Genomic DNA, 17,936 nt, shown 5'->3' with positions numbered 1-17,936 from the left:
TTGGTTCTTAAAGTCTATGTGTTGCAATAAATATTTGCTCTTGGGCGTGCTTGACTGCTTGCTGAATTTAAGACAATTGAGCCTAATTGTAGACGTTCCGGAAGGTCATTTTACACACCGATGGGACTCTACGCACATTTTTGTGGCAAAAGAAATCCAAAATCAGGACGTCAGTTGGACAATGCAAGTTCATGGAATGACTGATTCTATACAACTGTGCAAGCGTTCACTTGGTGGATAAAGAAGAATAGTGTCTCCCTGATGGTCTAGTGGTTAGGATCCGACGCTTTCACAGTCGTGGCCCGGGTTCGATTCCCGGTCAAGGAAGAGTTTCATTTCTATATTCTTTATCTGATGTCAAATATCATTGTTAATGACATAATTGAGGAAATGGCTGCTTTAAGATAAATAATTAAAAATAGGTTCATTTACACAATCAGTAATTTTGGTGATGTTTAGAATGGATTAGGAAATACTATACAATCTGCTAAATTTGAAGTAGGACAGATGAATCTTTGCATTGGCCGGAAATCGAACCCGGGTCAACTGCTTGGAAGGCAGCTATGCTCACCACTATACCACCAATGCCATGTAATTCAATGTAAAATCGTTATGATCGGAAAGATGAAATGACTGGTCTTTCTTGGGGTTTGAAGTTTTACATTTTTATTGTGCACTAAACTAATTTGACTTGCACCATCAGTGACTGCTGACAAAGAGTCAGATCAGAAACCGTTGTCTGTGTTCAATTTGATCTACATTAAGATGAAACTTAATCCACAGGAAGGCAACAAAATGTAATCAAAGAAAGACCTTTTGATTTTCAACATGACAGAGATGTCCACCCAAAAACCTATAGCAGTTCCAGTGCTAAAATAGTCTCCAACGCTGTACATTCCGTCAAATTCAATGACTGTTGACAGTTTGAGGCCATAGTATAGCTTTAGTTCACTATAGCTTTTGTTCACAACACAAAAAAACTTTTCCAGAATTTGGTTCTTAAAGTCTATGTGTTGCAATAAATATTTGCTCTTAGGCGTGCTTGACTGCTTGCTGAATTTAAGACAATTGAGCCTAATTGTAGACGTTCCGGAAGGTCATTTTACACACCGATGGGACTCTACGCACATTTTTGTGGCAAAAGAAATCCAAAATCAGGACGTCAGTTGGACAATGCAAGTTCATGGAATGACTGATTCTATACAACTGTGCAAGCATTCACTTGGTGGATAAAGAGGAATAGTGTCTCCCTGATGGTCTAGTGGCTAGGATCCGACGCTCTCACCGTCGTGGCCCGGGTTCGATTCCCGGTCAGGGAAGAGTTTCATTACTGTACTCTGTATCTATTGTCAAAAATCATTGTTGATCACATAATTGAGGAAATGGATGCTTTAAGATAAATAATTAAAAACAGGTACATTTACACAATCAGTAGGTTTGGTGATGTTTAGAATGGATTAGGAAATACTCTGCAATCTGCTTAATTTGAAGTAGACCAGATGAATCTTTGCATTGGCCGGGAATCGAACCCGGGTCAACTGCTTGGAAGGGAGCTATGCTCACCACTATACCACCAATGCCACATAATTCAATGTAAAATCGTTATGATCGGAAAGATGCAATTACTGGTCATTCTTGGGGTTTGAAGTTTTACATTTTTATTGTGCACTGAACTAATTTGACTTGCACCATCAGTGACTGCTGACAAAGAGTCAGATCAGAAACCGTTGTCTGTGTTCAATTTGATCTACATTAAGAAGAAACTTAATCCACAGGAAGGCAACAAAATGTAATCAAAGAAAGACCTTTTGATTTTCAACATGACAGAGATGTCCACCCAAAAACCTATAGCAGTTCCAGTGCTAAAATAGTCTCCAACGCTGTACATTCCGTCAAATTCCATGACTGTTGACAGTCTGAGGCCATAGTATAGCTTTAGTTCACTATAGCTTTTGTTCACAACACAAAAAAACTTTTCCAGAATTTGGTTCTTAAAGTCTATGTGTTGCAATAAATATTTGCTCTTAGGCGTGCTTGACTGCTTGCTGAATTTAAGACAATTGAGCCTAATTGTAGACGTTCCGGAAGGTCATTTTACACACCGATGGGACTCTACGCACATTTTTGTGGCAAAAGAAATCCAAAATCAGGACGTCAGTTGGACAATGCAAGTTCATGGAATGACTGATTCTATACAACTGTGCAAGTGTTCACTTGGTGGATTAAGAGGGAGAGTGTCTCCCTGATGGTCTAGTGGCTAGGATCCGACGCTTTCACCGCCGTGGCCCGGGTTCGATTCCCGGTCAGGGAAGAGTTTCATTTCTATATTCATTATCTAATGTCAAATATTATTGTTAATGACATAATTGAGGAAATGGCTGCTTTAAGATAAATAATTAAAAATAGGTTCATTTACACAATCAGTAATTTTGGTGATGTTTAGAATGGATTAGGAAATACTATGCAATCTGCTTAATTTGAAGTAGGACAGATGAATCTTTGCATTGGCCGGGAATCGAACCCGGGTCAACTGCTTGGAAGGCAGCTATGCTCACCACTATACCACCAATGCCACGTAATTCAATGAAAAATCGTTATGATCGGAAAGATGAAATGACTGGTCTTTCTTGGGGTTTGAAGTTTTACATTTTTATTGTGCACTAAACTAATTTGACTTGCACAATCAGTGACTGCTGACAAAGAGTCAGATCAGAAACCGTTGTCTGTGTTCAATTTGATCTACATTAAGATGGAACTTAATCCACAGGAAGGCAACAAAATGTAATCAAAGAAAGACCTTTTGATTTTCAACATGACAGAGATGTCCACCCAAAAACCTACAGCAGTTCCAGTGCTAAAATAGTCTCCAACGCTGTACATTCCGTCAAATTCCATGACTGTTGACAGTCTGAGGCCATAGTATAACTTTAGTTCACAACACAAAAAAACTTTTCCAGAATTTGGTTCTTAAAGTCTATGTGTTGCAATAAATATTTGCTCTTAGGCGTGCTTGACTGCTTGCTAAATTTAAGACAATTGAGCCTAATTGTAGACATTCCGGAAGGTCATTTTACACACTGATGGGACTCTACGCACATTTTTGTGGCAAAAGAAATCCAAAATCAGGACGTCAGTTGGACAATGCAAGTTCATGGAATGACTGATTCTATACAACTGTGCAAGCATTCACTTGGTGGATAAAGAGGAATAGTGTCTCCCTGATGGTCTAGTGGCTAGGATCCGACGCTCTCACCCCCAAATTCCACTACCTCCCCTCCGGTCCGCCCCCGCCTTCCGCAGCCGCTCGCTTCCGAACTCAGTTTTTACTGCTACCCGCTCTACAACGGCTCCGCTCCGGTGCGGAGACCTGAGGGGGGCAAACAAGCATGCGTGGGATTTTCGAGATCTTGAGATACAGTCCGAGCAGTAAACGCGGAAGTTAGATCCAAACACCCGTTGTGTGGGAGAAACATCGGCATGAACTGTTTAATCTGCCCATCATTTGTGTTGAGAGATCAGCAGTGTTTGGATCAACAAAGTGTGACTACTTTGATAGTAGAAACTGTATTTATGGCTTACTTTTGTTCATTTAAACTTCAGCCGCCATTGATAGTTCTTAAAAGTTGTTAAACCTGTGCAAAAGAAACAAAAAATGCCTTTTGTTTATCGATTTATTGTGAAAAACGGAAATTGTGCTTGCTCCTTTTCCTGTTGGGCGGTGGTGATTTCTGTCCATTTACTGCAGAGGTGCTCCGGCGTCCAGCGAAAATAGGATCGATTCTATTTTTGCCGGACGCCGGAACAGAGGGCGGCGCACTGCCGGAGCACGGCCGCAGTAGTGGAATTGCTCTGATTGACTAGAACGGGACTGATTTTGCTCCGGCGTTCGTGTTGGAGCGGAGCGCAGCGGAGCGGAGGTAGTGGAATTTGGGGGTCACCGTCGTGGCCCGGGTTCGATTCCCGGTTAGGGAAGAGTTTCATTACTGTACTCTGTATCTATTGTCAAAAATCATTGTTGATGTCATAATTGAGGAAATGGCTGCTTTAAGATAAATAATTGAAACAGGTACATTTACACAATCAGTAGGTTTGGTGATGTTTAGAATGGATTAGGAAATACTCTGCAATCTGCTTAATTTGAAGTAGGCCAGATGAATCTTTGCATTGGCCGGGAATCAAACCCGGGTTAATTGCTTGGAAGGGAGCTATGCTCACCACTATACCACCAATGCCACATAATTCAATGTAAAATCGTTATGATCGGAAAGATGCAATTACTGGTCATTCTTGGGGTTTGAAGTTTTACATTTTTATTGTGCACTGAACTAATTTGACTTGCACCATCAGTGACTGCTGACAAAGAGTCAGATCAGAAACCGTTGTCTGTGTTCAATTTGATCTACATTAAGAAGAAACTTAATCCACAGGAAGGCAACAAAATGTAATCAAAGAAAGACCTTTTGATTTTCAACATGACAGAGATGTCCACCCAAAAACCTATAGCAGTTCCAGTGCTAAAATAGTCTCCAACGCTGTACATTCCGTCAAATTCCATGACTGTTGACAGTCTGAGGCCATAGTATAGCTTTAGTTCACTATAGCTTTTGTTCACAACACAAAAAAACTTTTCCAGAATTTGGTTCTTAAAGTCTATGTGTTGCAATAAATATTTGCTCTTAGGCGTGCTTGACTGCTTGCTGAATTTAAGACAATTGAGCCTAATTGTAGACGTTCCGGAAGGTCATTTTACACACCGATGGGACTCTACGCACATTTTTGTGGCAAAAGAAATCCAAAATCAGGACGTCAGTTGGACAATGCAAGTTCATGGAATGACTGATTCTATACAACTGTGCAAGTGTTCACTTGGTGGATTAAGAGGGAGAGTGTCTCCGTGATGGTCTAGTGGCTAGGATCCGACGCTTTCACCGTCGTGGCCCGCGTTCGATTCCTGGTCAGGGAAGAGTTTCATTTCTATATTCATTATCTAATGTCAAATATCATTGTTAATGACATAATTGAGGAAATGGCTGCTTTAAGATAAATAATTAAAAATAGGTTCATTTACACAATCAGTTATTTTGGTGATGTTTAGAATGGATTAGGAAATACTATGCAATCTGCTTAATTTGAAGTAGGACAGATGAATCTTTGCATTGGCCGGGAATCGAACCCGGGTCAACTGCTTGGAAGGCAGCTATGCTCACCACTATACCACCAATGCCACGTAATTCAATGAAAAATCGTTATGATCGGAAAGATGAAATGACTGGTCTTTCTTGGGGTTTGAAGTTTTACATTTTTATTGTGCACTAAACTAATTTGACTTGCACCATCAGTGACTGCTGACAAAGAGTCAGATCAGAAACCGTTGTCTGTGTTCAATTTGATCTACATTAAGATGAAACTTAATCCACAGGAAGGCAACAAAATGTAATCAAAGAAAGACCTTTTGATTTTCAACATGACAGAGATGTCCACCCAAAAACCTATAGCAGTTCCAGTGCTAAAATAGTCTCCAACGCTGTACATTCCGTCAAATTCCATGACTGTTGACAGTCTGAGGCCATAGTATAACTTTAGTTCACAACACAAAAAAACTTTTCCAGAATTTGGTTCTTAAAGTCTATGTGTTGCAATAAATATTTGCTCTTAGGCGTGCTTGACTGCTTGCTAAATTTAAGACAATTGAGCCTAATTGTAGACGTTCCGGAAGGTCATTTTACACACCGATGGGACTCTACGCACATTTTTGTGGCAAAAGAAATCCAAAATCAGGACGTCAGTTGGACAATGCAAGTTCATGGAATGACTGATTCTATACAACTGTGCAAGCATTCACTTGGTGGATAAAGAGGAATAGTGTCTCCCTGATGGTCTAGTGGCTAGGATCCGACGCTCTCACTCCCAAATTCCACTACCTCCGCTCCGGTCCGCCCCCGCCTTCCGCAGCCGCTCGCTTCCGAACTCAGTTTTTACTGCTACCCGCTCTACAACGGCTCCGCTCCGGTGCGGAGACCTGAGGGGGGCAAACAAGCATGCATGGGATTTTCGAGATCTTGCGATACAGTCCGAGCAGTAAACGCGGAAGTTAGATCCAAACACCCGTTGTGTGGGAGAAACATCGGCATGAACTGTTTAATCTGCCCATCATTTGTGTTGAGAGATCAGCAGTGTTTGGATCAACAAAGTGTGACTACTTTGATAGTAGAAACTGTATTTATGGCTTACTTTTGTTCATTTAAACTTCAGCCGCCATTGATAGTTCTTAAAAGTTGTTAAACCTGTGCAAAAGAAACAAAAAATGCCTTTTGTTTATCGATTTATTGTGAAAAACGGAAATTGTGCTTGCTCCTTTTCCTGTTGGGCGGTGGTGATTTCTGTCCATTTACTGCAGAGGTGCTCCGGCGTCCGGCGAAAATAGGATCGATTCTATTTTTGCCGGACGCCGGAACAGAGGGCGGCGCACTGCCGGAGCACGGCCGCAGTAGTGGAATTGCTCTGATTGACTAGAACGGGACCGATTTTGCTCCGGCGTTCGTGTCGGAGCGGAGCGCAGCGGAGCGGAGGTAGTGGAATTTGGGGGTCACCGTCGTGGCCCTTGTTCGATTCCCGGTCAGGGAAGAGTTTCATTACTGTACTCTGTATCTATTGTCAAAAATCATTGTTGATGTCATAATTGAGGAAATGGCTGCTTTAAGATAAATAATTGAAACAGGTACATTTACACAATCAGTAGGTTTGGTGATGTTTAGAATGGATTAGGAAATACTCTGCAATCTGCTTAATTTGAAGTAGGCCAGATGAATCTTTGCTTTGGCCGGGAATCGAACCCGGGTCAACTGCTTGGAAGGCAGCTATGCTCACCACTATACCACCAATGCCACATAATTCAATGTAAAATCGTTATGATCGGAAAGATGCAATTACTGGTCATTCTTGGGGTTTGAAGTTTTACATTTTTATTGTGCACTGAACTAATTTGACTTGCACAATCAGTGACTGCTGACAAAGAGTTAGATCAGAAACCGTTGTCTGTGTTCAATTTGATCTACATTAAGAAGAAACTTAATCCACAGGAAGGCAACAAAATGTAATCAAAGAAAGACCTTTTGATTTTCAACATGACAGAGATGTCCACCCAAAAACCTATAGCAGTTCCAGTGCTAAAATAGTCTCCAACGCTGTACATTCCGTCAAATTCCATGACTGTTGACAGTCTGAGGCCATAGTATAGCTTTAGTTCACTATAGCTTTTGTTCACAACACAAAAAAACTTTTCCAGAATTTGGTTCTTAAAGTCTATGTGTTGCAATAAATATTTGCTCTTAGGCGTGCTTGACTGCTTGCTGAATTTAAGACAATTGAGCCTAATTGTAGACGTTCCGGAAGGTCATTTTACACACCGATGGGACTCTACGCACATTTTTGTGGCAAAAGAAATCCAAAATCAGGACGTCAGTTGGACAATGCAAGTTCATGGAATGACTGATTCTATACAACTGTGCAAGTGTTCACTTGGTGGATTTAGAGGGAGGGTGTCTCCCTGATGGTCTAGTGCAGACCTGGGCATTTTACGGCCCGCGGGCCACATCCGGCCCTTTGGTTGACTTTGACCGGCCCGCGTAAGGTTAATTGGAAATTACAAAATAAATGTATTTTCTCATTTTACCTCATGCATGGGCTAAGGCTGCATTGCTTTTATTTTGAAGTTGTTTTTTACGTGCACGATGACGCAATACGTATAGCAACAAGTGCCCGCGGTTGACATGGTGATTGTAGCCTGAGAAATGTCCGCTCATGCAAAAAAAAAAAAAAAAGAAAGATGCCGAATGCAGGATATTCAACAAAAATTGGACTGCTAAGTATTTTTTTTACTGAAGTCGGAGGTAAAGCCGTGTGTTTGGTTTGCGGGGAGGAGATTGCCGTGTTTAAGGACTACAATTTGAGTCGGCATTACGACAAGAAACACTCGGAAAAATACAAGAACTTGTCTGATGCTGAGAGGGCACGGACATCCGAAGCTTTGCTAGCAAAGTTGCAAAAGCAGCAAGGCTTTTTTACTAAGCTTCACACATCCAGGGATGCAGCAGCCACGACCAGCTTTGTGATATCCCACAAAATAGCTAAAAACAGCAAGCCGTTTTCGGAGGGAGAGTTTGTCAAAGAGTGCATGGTGGACTCTGCCGCACTAATATGCCCTGAAAAAAAAGGCGCATTTGAGCAAATCCCGCTGTCCAGGCGAACCGTGACCAGGAGGATGGAGGACATTGCGGGGAACCTGGAGCTTCAGCTGCAACGTGAAGTGGCAAGTTTTGACTTTTTATCATTAGACGGGAGCTGTGATGTCCGGGACACAGACCAGCTGCTCGTATTTGTCCGGGGATAACGGACTTCAAGCTCACAGAGGAGCGGGCAGCAATGCGGTCGATGAAAGGGACAACGACAGGGAGTGATCTTTTTACAGAGGTAAATGCGTGCACGGACACTCTGGGATTGAAATGGGAGAGACTGTCAGGTGTCACAACAGACGGTTGTCCAAATCTTAAGCCGGGCGTACACTGTAAAGCCGGGCGTACACTGTGCGACTTTTTCACTCGCAGCGTTCAGCTTCAGCTCAAACTGTACGACTTCCTCGCAGAGCAGATCTCACGAGTCGTGTGCTCACACTGCACGACCCAGTTCTCGCATGCGACCTGACTGCTCACACTGTACCTCTGGTAGCAACACGTCGGCCCTAAAAATGTGCTAAAAATAGCAGTTTTTACTCAACACGTCAGACTTTTTTGTCTTGCCTGTTGTTCTTCGGGAGTGCTGCAGGAGGACACACAGGGATTTATGGGGGTTGGATGAGGAAAACGAAATAAAGAAAGTGAATCTGTGTTTTGTGATCAGTTTAATTTGACATGAACACGACAAACACGCTTTCTTGACAATCTTTGTGAGTAAAAAAACGTGTAGAAACAAAAACGAACAGCGTGTGTTATTAGGGAAATAGCGAGCGACCGGCCGGCGTTGATGCAGGATTGCGCGCGCATGCGCCGTGAGCGGTTCTGATACTTTTTGGATCGTAGCTGCTCGCAGCTGCTCGCAGCGCCGCTTCAACAGTGCGATACCCTCACGAGGGACGAGCGAAATATTAAACAAACCAGAAGTCCCTGCGACCTCACGACTGCTGATCGGCGGCTGGTCACGTGGTGTTAATCGCCTCTCGTAACCCCCTGTACACTACACGACCGCTCGGCGCAAAACTCGCCCCGATGTCGTGGCTTCTCGCACGACTGGAAAATCGGCTCAAAAAAGTGAAAAAGTCGCACAGTGTACGCCCGGCTTAAGACTTTTTCACTTTTTTGAGCCGATTTTCCAGTCGTGCGAGAAGCCACGACATCGGGGCGAGTTTTGCGCCGAGCGGTCGTGTAGTGTACAGGGGGTTATGAGAGGCGATTAACACCCCGTGACCAGCCGCCGATCGGCAGTCGTGAGGTCGCACTCTGGTGTGTTTAATATTTCGCTCGTCCCTCGTGAGAGTATCGCACTGTTGAAGCGGCGCTGCGAGCAGCTGCGACCCAAAAAGTATCAGAACCGCTCACGGCGCATGCGCGCGCAATCCTGCATCAACGCCGGTCGCTCGCTATTTCCCTAATAACACATGCTGTTCGTTTTTGTTTCTACACGTTTTTTTTACTCACAAAGATTGTCAAGAAAGCGTGTTTGTCGTGTTCATGTCAAATTAAACTGATCACAAAACACAGATTTACTGTCTTTATTTCGTTTTCCTCATCCAACCCCCATAAATCCCTGTGTGTCCTGCAGCACTCCCGAAGGACAACAGGCAAGACAAGACAAAAAAGTCCAACGTGTTGAGTAAAAACTGCTATTTTTAGCATATTTTTAGGGCCGACGTGTTGCTACCAGACGTACAGTGTGAGCAGTCAGGTCGCATACGAGAACTGGGTCGTACAGTGTGAGCGCATGACTCGTGAGATCTGCTCTGCGAGGAAGTCGTACAGTTTGAGCTGAAGCTGAGTGCTGCGAGTGAAAAAGTCGCACAGTGTCCGCCCAGCTTCAGCCTGGGGAAAGTGCTGAAGAGGGTTTGGGACTCGAAAGCAGAGATTCAGGATCTCTGCTGGATTTCTACTCTTCTCTTAAGGAGGACTTTCCAAACCTGAAAAGACATGCTCAGAAGATGTTGGTTCTCTTCAGCTCTACCTACATTTGTGAACAAACATTTTCAATGATGAAGTTTACAAAATCCAGGTATAGATCCTCTCTCACTGATGATCATTTGTCAGCTGTGCTTCGCTTCTCCACCTCAGACATTCAACCTGACTTTGATGCACTCGTTAAAGCCCAGCAGAGACTAGATTTCTCTCACTGAATAAGAAAAAAATCACTTAAAAACACAAAATAAGGTGTTTGGACCACAAATGTAGGCAACTAGCAGTGAACTGGGACACTTTTTTTAAACCTTTCTCAAGATCACAGTTCAGTGATTTTATTTTACAGACAATGCTGTGTGTCTGTAGAATGCTAAGAACCTCTTTCCAACAATATTTGAAACTCAGAATGTGTTTTGGAGTGAATGTGACTGAAACTGTTAACTAATATAAGTCACAAATGTTTAACAAAAACCAAATGTGCACACTTTGTTTACCATTGCCTTGGGAAATTTGAATAAATCACATTTTTGTAAGACAACCTCACTTTTTCCTTTTTGCTCATTTATAACATATAGTCTAATCTTACCAGCTTGAAGAAACAATGGTATTTACTGCTTTTTATAAAGAAATACCATTAATATTATGCATAATTGACTTCAGCCTTTTGGCCTGGCCCTCCACAATATTTTCTATTTCTCATGTGGCCCCATGGAAAAAACAATTGCCCACCCCTGGTCTAGTGGCTAGGATCCGACTCTTTCACCGTCGTGGCCCGGGTTCGATTCCCGGTCAGGGAAGAGTTTCATTTCTATATTCATTATCTAATGTCAAATATCATTGTTAATGACATAATTGAGGAAATGGCTGCTTTAAGATAAATAATTAAAAATAGGTACATTTACACAATCAGTAACTTTGGTGATGTTTAGAATAGATTAGGAAATACTCTGCAATCTGCTTAATTTGAAGTAGGACAGATGAATCTTTGCATTGGCCGGGAATCGAACCCGGGTCAACTGCTTGGAAGGCAGCTATGCTCACCACTATACCACCAATGCCACGTAATTCAATGTAAAATCGTTATGATCGGAAAGATGAAATGACTGGTCTTTCTTGTGGTTTGAAGTTTTACATTTTTATTGTGCACTAAACTAATTTGACTTGCACCATCAGTGACTGCTGACAAAGAGTCAGATCAGAAACCGTTGTCTGTGTTCAATTTGATCTACATTAAGATGAAACTTAATCCACAGGAAGGCAACAAAATGTAATCAAAGAAAGACCTTTTGATTTTCAACATGACAGAGATGTCCACCCAAAAACCTATAGCAGTTCCAGTGCTAAAATAGTCTCCAACGCTGTACATTCCGTCAAATTCCATGACTGTTGACAGTTTGAGGCCATAGTATAGCTTTAGTTCACTATAGCTTTTGTTCACAACACAAAAACACTTTTCCAGAATTTGGTTCTTAAAGTCTATGTGTTGCAATAAATATTTGCTCTTAGGCGTGCTTGACTGCTTGCTAAATTTAAGACAATTGAGCCTAATTGTAGACGTTCCGGAAGGTCATTTTACACACCGATGGGACTCTACGCACATTTTTGTGGCAAAAGAAATCCAAAATCAGGACGTCAGTTGGACAATGCAAGTTCATGGAATGACTGATTCTATACAACTGTGCAAGCATTCACTTGGTGGATAAAGAGGAATAGTGTCTCCCTGATGGTCTAGTGGCTAGGATCCGACGCTCTCACTCCCAAATTCCACTACCTCCGCTCCGGTCCGCCCCCGCCTTCCGCAGCCGCTCGCTTCCGAACTCAGTTTTTACTGCTACCCGCTCTACAACGGCTCCGCTCCGGTGCGGAGACCTGAGGGGGGCAAACAAGCATGCGTGGGATTTTCGAGATCTTGCGATACAGTCCGAGCAGTAAACGCGGAAGTTAGATCCAAACACCCGTTGTGTGGGAGAAACATCGGCATGAACTGTTTAATCTGCCCATCATTTGTGTTGAGAGATCAGCAGTGTTTGGATCAACAAAGTGTGACTACTTTGATAGTAGAAACTGTATTTATGGCTTACTTTTGTTCATTTAAACTTCAGCCGCCATTGATAGTTCTTAAAAGTTGTTAAACCTGTGCAAAAGAAACAAAAAATGCCTTTTGTTTATCGATTTATTGTGAAAAACGGAAATTGTGCTTGCTCCTTTTCCTGTTGGGCGGTGGTGATTTCTGTCCATTTACTGCAGAGGTGCTCCGGCGTCCGGCGAAAATAGGATCGATTCTATTTTTGCCGGACGCCGGAACAGAGGGCGGCGCACTGCCGGAGCACGGCCGCAGTAGTGGAATTGCTCTGATTGACTAGAACGGGACCGATTTTGCTCCAGCGTTCGTGTCGGAGCGGAGCGGAGGTAGTGGAATTTGGGGGTCACCGTCGTGGCCCTTGTTCGATTCCCGGTCAGGGAAGAGTTTCATTACTGTACTCTGTATCTATTGTCAAAAATCATTGTTGATGTCATAATTGAGGAAATGGCTGCTTTAAGATAAATAATTGAAACAGGTACATTTACACAATCAGTAGGTTTGGTGATGTTTAGAATGGATTAGGAAATACTCTGCAATCTGCTTAATTTGAAGTAGGCCAGATGAATCTTTGCTTTGGCCGGGAATCGAACCCGGGTCAACTGCTTGGAAGGCAGCTATGCTCACCACTATACCACCAATGCCACATAATTCAATGTAAAATCGTTGTGATCGGAAAGATGCAATTACTGGTCATTCTTGGGGTTTGAAGTTTTACATTTTTATTGTGCACTGAACTAATTTGACTTGCACAATCAGTGACTGCTGACAAAGAGTCAGATCAGAAACCGTTGTCTGTGTTCAATTTGATCTACATTAAGAAGAAACTTAATCCACAGGAAGGCAACAAAATGTAATCAAAGAAAGACCTTTTGATTTTCAACATGACAGAGATGTCCACCCAAAAACCTATAGCAGTTCCAGTGCTAAAATAGTCTCCAACGCTGTACATTCCGTCAAATTCCATGACTGTTGACAGTCTGAGGCCATAGTATAGCTTTAGTTCACTATAGCTTTTGTTCACAACACAAAAAAACTTTTCCAGAATTTGGTTCTTAAAGTCTATGTGTTGCAATAAATATTTGCTCTTAGGCGTGCTTGACTGCTTGCTGAATTTAAGACAATTGAGCCTAATTGTAGACGTTCCGGAAGGTCATTTTACACACCGATGGGACTCTACGCACATTTTTGTGGCAAAAGAAATCCAAAATCAGGACGTCAGTTGGACAATGCAAGTTCATGGAATGACTGATTCTATACAACTGTGCAAGTGTTCACTTGGTGGATTTAGAGGGAGAGTGTCTCCCTGATGGTCTAGTGGCTAGGATCCGACGCTTTCACAGTCGTGGCCCGGGTTCGATTCCCGGTCAGGGAAGAGTTTCATTTCTATATTCATTATCTAATGTCAAATATCATTGTTAATGACATAATTGAGGAAATGGCTGCTTTAAGATAAATAATTAAAAATAGGTACATTTACACAATCAGTAACTTTGGTGATGTTTAGAATGGATTAGGAAATACTCTGCAATCTGCTTAATTTGAAGTAGGACAGATGAATATTTGCATTGGCCGGGAATCGAACCCGGGTCAACTGCTTGGAAGGCAGCTATGCTCACCACTATACCACCAATGCCACGTAATTCAATGTAAAATCGTTATGATCGGAAAGATGAAATGACTGGTCTTTCTTGGGGTTTGAAGTTTTACATTTTTATTGTGCACTAAACTAATTTGACTTGCACCATCAGTGACTGCTGACAAAGAGTCAGATCAGAAACCGTTGTCTGTGTTCAATTTGATCTACATTAAGATGAAACTTAATCCACAGGAAGGCAACAAAATGTAATCAAAGAAAGACCTTTTGATTTTCAACATGACAGAGATGTCCACCCAAAAACCTATAGCAGTTCCAGTGCTAAAATAGTCTCCAACGCTGTACATTCCGTCAAATTCCATGACTGTTGACAGTTTGAGGCCATAGTATAGCTTTAGTTCACTATAGCTTTTGTTCACAACACAAAAACACTTTTCCAGAATTTGGTTCTTAAAGTCTATGTGTTGTAATAAATATTTGCTCTTAGGCGTGCTTGACTGCTTGCTAAATTTAAGACAATTGAGCCTAATTGTAGACGTTCCGGAAGGTCATTTTACACACCGATGGGACTCTACGCACATTTTTGTGGCAAAAGAAATCCAAAATCAGGACGTCAGTTGGACAATGCAAGTTCATGGAATGACTGATTCTATACAACTGTGCAAGCATTCACTTGGTGGATAAAGAGGAATAGTGTCTCCCTGATGGTCTAGTGGCTAGGATCCGACGCTCTCACCGTCGTGGCCCGGGTTCGATTCCCGGTCAGGGAAGAGTTTCATTACTATACTCTGTATCTATTGTCAAAAATCATTGTTGATGACATTATTGAGGAAATGGCTGCTTTAAGATAAATAATTAAAAACAGGTACATTTACACAATCAGTAGGTTTGGTGATGTTTAGAATGGATTAGGAAATACTCTGCAATCTGCTTAATTTGAAGTAGGCCAGATGAATCTTTGCATTGGCCGGGAATCGAACCCGGGTCAACTGCTTGGAAGGGAGCTATGCTCACCACTATACCACCAATGCCACATAATTCAATGTAAAATCGTTATGATCGAAAAGATGCAATTACTGGTCATTCTTGGGGTTTGAAGTTTTACATTTTTATTGTGCACTGAACTAATTTGACTTGCACCATCAGTGACTGCTGACAAAGAGTCAGATCAGAAACCGTTGTCTGTGTTCAATTTGATCTACATTAAGAAGAAACTTAATCCACAGGAAGGCAACAAAATGTAATCAAAGAAAGACCTTTTGATTTTCAACATGACAGAGATGTCCACCCAAAAACCTATAGCAGTTCCAGTGCTAAAATAGTCTCCAACGCTGTACATTCCGTCAAATTCCATGACTGTTGACAGTCTGAGGCCATAGTATAGCTTTAGTTCACTATAGCTTTTGTTCACAACACAAAAAAACTTTTCCAGAATTTGGTTCTTAAAGTCTATGTGTTGCAATAAATATTTGCTCTTAGGCGTGCTTGACTGCTTGCTGAATTTAAGACAATTGAGCCTAATTGTAGACGTTCCGGAAGGTCATTTTACACACCGATGGGACTCTACGCACATTTTTGTGGCAAAAGAAATCCAAAATCAGGACGTCAGTTGGACAATGCAAGTTCATGGAATGACTGATTCTATACAACTGTGCAAGTGTTCACTTGGTGGATTAAGAGGGAGAGTGTCTCCGTGATGGTCTAGTGGCTAGGATCCGACGCTTTCACCGTTGTGGCCCGGGTTCGATTCCCGGTCAGGGAAGAGTTTCATTTCTATATTCATTATCTAATGTCAAATATCATTGTTAATGACATAATTGAGGAAATGGCTGCTTTAAGATAAATAATTAAAAATAGGTTCATTTACACAATCAGTAATTTTGGTGATGTTTAGAATTGGTTAGGAAATACTATGTAATCTGCTTAATTTGAAGTAGGACAGATGAATCTTTGCATTGGCCGGGAATCGAACCCGGGTCAACTGCTTGGAAGGCAGCTATGCTCACCACTATACCACCAATGCCACGTAATTCAATGAAAAATCGTTATGATCGGAAAGATGAAATGACTGGTCTTTCTTGGGGTTTGAAGTTTTACATTTTTATTGTGCACTAAACTAATTTGACTTGCACCATCAGTGACTGCTGACAAAGAGTCAGATCAGAAACCGTTGTCTGTGTTCAATTTGATCTACATTAAGATGAAACTTAATCCACAGGAAGGCAAGAAAATGTAATCAAAGAAAGACCTTTTGATTTTCAACATGACAGAGATGTCCACCCAAAAACCTACAGCAGTTCCAGTGCTAAAATAGTCTCCAACGCTGTACATTCCGTCAAATTCCATGACTGTTGACAGTCTGAGGCCATAGTATAACTTTAGTTCACAACACAAAAAAACTTTTCCAGAATTTGGTTCTTAAAGTCTATGTGTTGCAATAAATATTTGCTCTTAGGCGTGCTTGACTGCTTGCTAAATTTAAGACAATTGAGCCTAATTGTAGACGTTCCGGAAGGTCATTTTACACACCGATGGGACTCTACGCACATTTTTGTGGCAAAAGAAATCCAAAATCAGGACGTCAGTTGGACAATGCAAGTTCATGGAATGACTGATTCTATACAACTGTGCAAGCATTCACTTGGTGGATAAAGAGGAATAGTGTCTCCCTGATGGTCTAGTGGCTAGGATCCGACGCTCTCACCCCCAAATTCCACTACCTCCGCTCCGGTCCGCCCCCGCCTTCCGCAGCCGCTCGCTTCCGAACTCAGTTTTTACTGCTACCCGCTCTACAACGGCTCCGCTCCGGTGCGGAGACCTGAGGGGGGCAAACAAGCATGCGTGGGATTTTCGAGATCTTGCGATACAGTCCGAGCAGTAAACGCGGAAGTTAGATCCAAACACCCGTTGTGTGGGAGAAACATCGGCATGAACTGTTTAATCTGCCCATCATTTGTGTTGAGAGATCAGCAGTGTTTGGATCAACAAAGTGTGACTACTTTGATAGTAGAAACTGTATTTATGGCTTACTTTTGTTCATTTAAACTTCAGCCGCCATTGATAGTTCTTAAAAGTTGTTAAACCTGTGCAAAAGAAACAAAAAATGCCTTTTGTTTATCGATTTATTGTGAAAAACGGAAATTGTGCTTGCTCCTTTTCCTGTTGGGCGGTGGTGATTTCTGTCCATTTACTGCAGAGGTGCTCCGGCGTCCGGCGAAAATAGGATCGATTCTATTTTTGCCGGACGTCGGAACAGAGGGCGGCGCACTGCCGGAGCACGGCCGCAGTAGTGGAATTGCTCTGATTGACTAGAACGGGACCGATTTTGCTCCGGCGTTCGTGTCGGAGCGGAGCGCAGCGGAGCGGAGGTAGTGGAATTTGGGGGTCACCGTCGTGGCCCGGGTTCGATTCCCGGTCAGGGAAGAGTTTCATTACTGTACTCTGTATCTATTGTCAAAAATCATTGTTGATGTCATAATTGAGGAAATGGCTGCTTTAAGATAAATAATTGAAACAGGTACATTTACACAATCAGTAGGTTTGGTGATGTTTAGAATGGATTAGGAAATACTCTGCAATCTGCTTAATTTGAAGTAGGCCAGATGAATCTTTGCTTTGGCCGGGAATCGAACCCGGGGAAACTGCTTGGAAGGCAGCTATGCTCACCACTATACCACCAATGCCACATAATTCAATGTAAAATCGTTATGATCGGAAAGATGCAATTACTGGTCATTCTTGGGGTTTGAAGTTTTACATTTTTATTGTGCACTGAACTAATTTGACTTGCACAATCAGTGACTGCTGACAAAGAGTTAGATCAGAAACCGTTGTCTGTGTTCAATTTGATCTACATTAAGAAGAAACTTAATCCACAGGAAGGCAACAAAATGTAATCAAAGAAAGACCTTTTGATTTTCAACATGACAGAGATGTCCACCCAAAAACCTATAGCAGTTCCAGTGCTAAAATAGTCTCCAACGCTGTACATTCCGTCAAATTCCATGACTGTTGACAGTCTGAGGCCATAGTATAGCTTTAGTTCACTATAGCTTTTGTTCACAACACAAAAAAACTTTTCCAGAATTTGGTTCTTAAA

General features: G+C 42.1%; 14 non-coding genes across 14 annotated transcripts; 6 read left to right on the top strand and 8 right to left on the bottom strand.

The window, feature by feature from the left end:
* The first annotated feature begins 255 nt into the window (after positions 1-255).
* Positions 256-327, top strand: trnae-uuc (transfer RNA glutamic acid (anticodon UUC)). The gene has a single exon. It is a non-coding gene; the product is annotated as a tRNA-Glu (tRNA).
* A 189-nt stretch (positions 328-516) lies between these two features.
* On the bottom strand, positions 517-588 carry trnag-ucc (transfer RNA glycine (anticodon UCC)). Its single transcript has one exon. It is a non-coding gene; the product is annotated as a tRNA-Gly (tRNA).
* Positions 589-1,247: 659 nt separating this feature from the next.
* Positions 1,248-1,319, top strand: trnae-cuc (transfer RNA glutamic acid (anticodon CUC)). The gene has a single exon. It is a non-coding gene; the product is annotated as a tRNA-Glu (tRNA).
* Positions 1,320-2,239: 920 nt separating this feature from the next.
* trnae-uuc (transfer RNA glutamic acid (anticodon UUC)) lies at positions 2,240-2,311 on the top strand. The gene has a single exon. It is a non-coding gene; the product is annotated as a tRNA-Glu (tRNA).
* A 189-nt stretch (positions 2,312-2,500) lies between these two features.
* Positions 2,501-2,572, bottom strand: trnag-ucc (transfer RNA glycine (anticodon UCC)). The gene has a single exon. It is a non-coding gene; the product is annotated as a tRNA-Gly (tRNA).
* A 2,580-nt stretch (positions 2,573-5,152) lies between these two features.
* trnag-ucc (transfer RNA glycine (anticodon UCC)) lies at positions 5,153-5,224 on the bottom strand. Its single transcript has one exon. It is a non-coding gene; the product is annotated as a tRNA-Gly (tRNA).
* A 1,588-nt stretch (positions 5,225-6,812) lies between these two features.
* Positions 6,813-6,884, bottom strand: trnag-ucc (transfer RNA glycine (anticodon UCC)). Its single transcript has one exon. It is a non-coding gene; the product is annotated as a tRNA-Gly (tRNA).
* A 4,262-nt stretch (positions 6,885-11,146) lies between these two features.
* Positions 11,147-11,218, bottom strand: trnag-ucc (transfer RNA glycine (anticodon UCC)). Its single transcript has one exon. It is a non-coding gene; the product is annotated as a tRNA-Gly (tRNA).
* Positions 11,219-12,812: 1,594 nt separating this feature from the next.
* trnag-ucc (transfer RNA glycine (anticodon UCC)) lies at positions 12,813-12,884 on the bottom strand. The gene has a single exon. It is a non-coding gene; the product is annotated as a tRNA-Gly (tRNA).
* A 659-nt stretch (positions 12,885-13,543) lies between these two features.
* On the top strand, positions 13,544-13,615 carry trnae-uuc (transfer RNA glutamic acid (anticodon UUC)). The gene has a single exon. It is a non-coding gene; the product is annotated as a tRNA-Glu (tRNA).
* Positions 13,616-13,804: 189 nt separating this feature from the next.
* trnag-ucc (transfer RNA glycine (anticodon UCC)) lies at positions 13,805-13,876 on the bottom strand. The gene has a single exon. It is a non-coding gene; the product is annotated as a tRNA-Gly (tRNA).
* A 659-nt stretch (positions 13,877-14,535) lies between these two features.
* On the top strand, positions 14,536-14,607 carry trnae-cuc (transfer RNA glutamic acid (anticodon CUC)). The gene has a single exon. It is a non-coding gene; the product is annotated as a tRNA-Glu (tRNA).
* Positions 14,608-15,527: 920 nt separating this feature from the next.
* Positions 15,528-15,599, top strand: trnae-uuc (transfer RNA glutamic acid (anticodon UUC)). The gene has a single exon. It is a non-coding gene; the product is annotated as a tRNA-Glu (tRNA).
* Positions 15,600-15,788: 189 nt separating this feature from the next.
* On the bottom strand, positions 15,789-15,860 carry trnag-ucc (transfer RNA glycine (anticodon UCC)). The gene has a single exon. It is a non-coding gene; the product is annotated as a tRNA-Gly (tRNA).
* Positions 15,861-17,936: the final 2,076 nt, after the last annotated feature.

Source organism: Nothobranchius furzeri, chromosome 3, assembly GCF_043380555.1.
Source record: "Nothobranchius furzeri strain GRZ-AD chromosome 3, NfurGRZ-RIMD1, whole genome shotgun sequence".
Taxonomy (NCBI): domain Eukaryota; kingdom Metazoa; phylum Chordata; class Actinopteri; order Cyprinodontiformes; family Nothobranchiidae; genus Nothobranchius; species Nothobranchius furzeri.
This window is presented reverse-complemented; position numbering and strand designations above follow the sequence as displayed.